The sequence below is a fragment of the Elephantulus edwardii genome, unplaced genomic scaffold (genome assembly GCF_000299155.1).
Source record: "Elephantulus edwardii isolate Elephantulus edwardi_28Jun2011 unplaced genomic scaffold, EleEdw1.0 scaffold00174, whole genome shotgun sequence".
Taxonomy (NCBI): domain Eukaryota; kingdom Metazoa; phylum Chordata; class Mammalia; order Macroscelidea; family Macroscelididae; genus Elephantulus; species Elephantulus edwardii.
The window spans coordinates 2,224,712-2,230,610 of NW_006399924.1; positions in this window are offsets into that span (position 1 = coordinate 2,224,712).

Genomic DNA, 5,899 nt, shown 5'->3' on the forward strand with positions numbered 1-5,899 from the left:
TATCTATCTATCTATCTATCTATCTATCTATATCTCCTTTAAAGCATATGTTGTTGTGTTGTTATTGTTGTGTACCATTGAATTGGAACTGACCCAACGTTAAGGGGGACTTTCTGGCAGGCTTTCAGAGGCAGTTAACCACACGGGAGGAGATTGCCCACCCTTCTCTATTTAAAAAAATAGATGGTAGATAGATAGATAGATATCTCACAGTGAAAGTCCCTCAACTTCAGTATTAAAAATACTTTTAGTGAGTCCTGAATGCTATTTACTTGTAACATTTCTTACTACTATTAAAAACCAAGACATCACAAGGACAGAAAAGTGAGGCAGGCCACCAGTGATAAACGGATGACCAACGTCTCCCACCCTTTCACAGGTCATCATCCTTCCCTCCCCATAGCTTCCACATTTATTGTCTTAGTGGGGTATTTCACATACTTGCTTTGATTCTGTAGATACTGTGACTGTAGCCGCCAACAGTGGTGTTACATCACCAAGGCCAATTTTAAATGATAGTATTTTATAATATGCCTTTATCTCATGGTTTTATTTATTTTTTTTTCTCAATAATACCTAAAGTTTATTGGATGACAGCTAAGGACTGGTTAAGTTGCAACGCACACTAGTCCAACTAGTCAGCAGCGCACACACGACAGGCAATTAGTCGAGGAGCCTACTATCCGTTTCCCAAGGGATCATCCTAAGACTTGAGACACAAGAGCTCTGGTCCTCCGTGTCGCTCCAGGTTAAAAGGGCCGCCTGCAGCGGTCTGGGACTCCAGTAATGCGCGATCTCAAGCGCCCGGGGCCTCAAAGGCAGCGAGTTGTTTTAATCTTTTGAAGTTTATTAGCTGCTCTTGTGTGTGCTGTTGAGTCAAAACTGACTCATAACTGACCCTCCAGCAAGTTTTCAGAGGCAGTTAATCACATGGGAGGAGACTGCTTGTCTTTTTTTTTTTTCCTCTCTCTCTTGGAGCACCTGTTGGGTTTAATGCCTTTGTGATTACAGCGCAGATTCTAAAATCCTAAATACCAAGTGTGTAAGATAAAAATGTTTTAACAGTTACGAACAAACAAGCAAATAATTTCACAATTTCTTTCTAATCTGAAATAACATTCTGTAAAACGTCTACCAGTTGATGGCCTCTGTGACACTCTTCTGACCAACAAGAATATTGTTACGATATACTCTTGGCTGAGGACCCTGAAGGGACAGTAGTTAAGTGATTGTACCTAAACAATTGATTACTTGTTCACTTGTATCTAATCAATAAAATTGATTATTTGTTCATTTTAACCTAAGGGGTGAATATATAGCCTGTTTAAACATGGTTGGAAAAAAAAAAAAGAAAAACCCCACCAAAACGTGGTTGCCACTAACTTATTGTTTCCTTTTGTCTGATAATTTATACTTAACTATATAGTTCTTCACAAAATGAATTGATGTATATTCCCAAGATGGGCATCATCAAGATGGGGTCTTAGGCATTTCAGGTTTTATAAAAAGTAAATCTTGGTATTTCGAACTTCAAATACCAAAATAGTTTAAAAATAATGCTTAAATAAAAATTTGCACTCACATTTTTTTCCCCTACAGTGTTTTGGATAAAGAAGATGAAAAAAAATTGAGTTACATATATAATTATCAATTTACTTCCTCAGGAAATAAACTTAGAAGTTTATTTGGGTGTATTCTTGAGATCAACACCTATAGGGGAATGAGGAAAGCATGATTGGATGAGAGGAGACATTGATCTGCAGCAGAAGTTACAACAAAAGCCTTGGGGAACCTGCAGGGAGCTCTAGAGCTGACCTATTAGAGTTACCCTAATTTAGGGATAGGGACTGAGCCTTTGTCATTCCCACCAACCATTCATTAGATATGGTCAGCTCAGTAAAGATGGTGTGACACTGACAGAATGGCACTCTTCTGCCCTAGACAAGAGCTTAACAGGAGATTCTGGCTGCCTACTCTCCCTCAGCTGGGAAAACGAACCCTTCAGATCTGAAGGCAAGGGTCTGAGTGGCGTCCACAGCATCCACTGCAGTGTGAAACTAGAAAAGTAAAATTTCAAAAAAACTAAACTAATAACAGTAAACATTTTGAGCAGCTTAAGTCACTGGGAAAAAATTACTTACATCTTGTACCTTAAACATATCAAAACCTTGTCCAATTCTAAACTTTATTATTTGGCACGTAAGAGCTACCATAATGTAGCTTTACCCTACTTTCTCATTTTCTGTGAATTCCCAAATGAGAGTTTCTACTTTGGTCAGGTAACACTTTTGCTCATTTGGCTGTGTGGATCATAAAAATTATGGCTAACATCAAGAAGAATAGGAATCCCACAACACTTACTTGTGCTCACGTGAAACCTATGTCTAGACCAAGAAGCTGTTGTCTGAACAGAGCAAGGAAATGCTGCATGGTTTAAAATCAAGAAACGTGTGCACCAAGGCTATATCCTTTCTTTGTACCTATCTGATGTGTATGCTTAGCAAATCATTCAAGAGGCTGGACTTTATGAAGAAGAATGGGGTGTCAGGATTGGAGAAAAATTCTTCAACAACCTGTATTATAAGGTTGACACAATCTTGTTTACTGAAAGTGAGGAGGACTTAGAATGCTTGCTGCAGAAGATCAAAGACTACACAGCGTTCAATATGGATCACATCTCAGCATCAAGAAAACAAAAATCCTCACTATGGAATCAATAGGCAACATGATGATGTTGCTATATGCTATTGAGTTGACTGAGACTTGTAGTGACCGTATAAACAACAAATAGGAAACATTTGCTATACTGTGCAACCCTTGCCATTCCCAACACACGAGTCTACTGCTACAGTCACTGTGTCCATTCATCTCGTGGAAGGTCTTTCTCTTTTAGCCTGACCCTCCATCTTTCCAAACAAAGTCCTTCTCCACATTGTTAGCCCTTCTAACAATATGCCGAATGTATGAGACACAGTTTCTCTATCTTTGCTTCCAAGGAGCACTGTTTTCACTTTCCCCAAGACAAACCTGTTTGTTCTCTTGCCAGTTGATGGAAATTCAGTACTCTCCTTCAGCATCACAACTCAAAGGCATCAATTCCTCTTCTTTTATCCTTCATCATTGTTCAATTTTCAGATGTGTGTCAAACAATTGAGAAGAACATGGCATGGATCACATACACCTTAGTCTTTAGGCTGACATCAATGCTCTTTAGTACTCTGGATAGGTCCCTGACAGCAGATTTTCCTAATGTGACTTTTCTTTTGATTTCCTAACTGCTGGTACCAAGAGTATTGATTGTGGATCCAAGCAACTTCAATCTTTTCTCCATCCATCATGATGTTGCTCATTTTCCTGATGGGGAGGAATATTGTTTTCTTGTTGTTGAGCTGCAGTCCAAATTGGAGGCTTTAGTTCTTGATCTTCTGCAACATGTGGTTCAAGTCCTTCTCACTCTCATCAAGCCAAGTTGTGTCCTCTGGATAACACAGGATAGGAAAAGTTTGAAATTGCCAACAACTTCATTTTACTTGGTTCCACAATCAACACCCTTAGTACCAGCAGTCAAGAAAGGAAAAAACCAAACAAACAAAAACAACCAACGTATTGCTTTGGGAAAATCTGCCGTCAAGGACATCTCCAAAGTAATAAAGCACAATCCTGACAGTGTAAAGACTAAGGTAAACCTAATCCAAGCCATGATCTTTCAGTTACATCTGAAGGCTGGAGAGTGAATAAAGATAACAGAAGAAGAATCAATGCCTTTGAGTTGTGGTGTTGGAGTGGAATACTAACTATCCCATGGCTGGGCAAAAGAACAAACAAATATGTCTTGGGGAAAAGTGCAACCAGGGTGTGCCTTGGAGAGTAGGATGGTGACACTTAGTCTCACATACTATTTAGGCCTGTTGTTAGGAGGGACCAATCATAGCACAATGACATCATGCTTGGAAAAGTGGAGAGAGTCAGTGAAAGACAGGATGATCCTCAACGAGATAGATTGGCACAGTGACTAACAATTGAACCAAGTATATCAGAGATGACGAGATGGCACAGGTTAGAGCAGGGTTCAGATTCATTGTTTATAGGGTCACTATGAGTTGGAGTAAACTCAATACCACGTAATGACAATAAGAATGTTCTCTAGCTAAATTCATCACATCTCCTTTCTCTTCTTCCAGTAGAAGCTTTTGTACATATACTACAATGTACTCTCTTGCATCTCTGGATTTGTTTCCCTCAGGATAAGGCACAGAATTCAACTCAGATGTAAATTTTCTCTTATCTCCAGTGGTTTGGTTTTGTTTCCTATTGTGAGTATGTGTGTATGTAGTCAAGGATCCCCAGTGGATTGAAAGTACTTCTAGAACTGGAATTGTGCCTGGTGTTTTGCTATAGTATCTAACATGTTAGTAGGCACCAGATAGACATTGAATAGATTCAGAGGCTTGGTGACAAAAGAGATTTTGGAAACTATGTAGTCTAACCTCATTTTACTGTTAACAGATAGACTCAGGAAGATTCCGTTTTAAAACTTCTCTGCTGTCTCACGTTTTCTGTATTGCTTTTCATTTTGTGCTCAGGTGCTCTGTTGATCTTATGGATATGCAATGTGCCGCTAACCCAAAGGTGACACTTCCTTGGTAGTTCAAATCCACCAGCTGCCCTGAGGGAGAAAGATGGACCATCAACTGCAATTTACAGCCTCCGAAAACCCACCGGAGTGTTGACTGTTAAGTCAGTTCCAATTTTAAGGCAATGAGATTGAATTTTTGTTTCTTTCCTTGATTAAAAGTTTGTGTTCTAGGGAGCTCTGATAGCCTAATGGGTAAAAAGTTGTGTTGCCAACCCAAAGGCAGGCATTAGAATCCACCAGGGACTTTGCAGGAGAAAGACCGACAACCCCACTACCCCTGTAATTTATAGCCTCCAAAACCCCACTGGAAGGTCAACTATGAGTCTGTTCTTACTCTATGGCAATGACAATGACGGAGTGAATCATTTTCCTCCTGTTTTACTGGTCTTTATATTTATACAACTTGCTATTTTCTGTCCATGGTATAAGTGTTGTAAAAAGTGTTCTCTAAAATTCAGTCTTGCCTTATCCACCCTAAGCCATCTATTCCCATAGGCTTCAATTATCACCAATAATCCACATGACTCACTAATCTCTATCTTTGCCTGGACTCTCCCCAACTGGATTACAGTCTATAGAGATAACCGGCAAAACTCTCAAACTGTTGTTTTTTATTCTTCCCTAATAACTAGCCTCCAAATCCTATCCATTTACCTTGAAACTATCACACTAATCCTAATCTCCTTTAATGCCACCTGTCATTAATTCAGACCTTGCTTATCTTTAAATACTAGGAACAGTCTTTTCCTTATTTTCCTTGTAACCTGTTCTCCCCAAAAATAATCTAATGATGTCACTTTCTTATTTAAAAACCTTCATTGATTCTTTCTTACTTAGAGTTAAAACCTTAATTCATTGTTGTTTTTGTTGTTGTTATATGCCAGCGAGTCGCTTCTGACTCATAATGACACTCTGTGCAACAGCTTTGATTAGCATGCCATGGAAAGTTTTTCAGAGAAAGGCAGAATAGCAAGCCTAATGGTTAAGAGAAGCTACGTGGGCTATTTCCTCCACTAGGTGTGCGACTGCCATGGTGTGTATGGCTTGCAGCAGTCTTGGGGTGTTGAAAACATGTATAATAGCTGTCCTTGTTGATATATTGGAAGAAGAGGGGGTCTGAAGGAGGTTGTTGTTGTTGTTATGTGCCGTCGAGTCGCCTGCGACTCATAGTCACCCTCTGTACAACAGCCCTAAACTCCGCTCTGTCCTGTGCCAATCACACTGTCTCTGACACTCCCATCCCAATTATCCCAGTCACTGAAT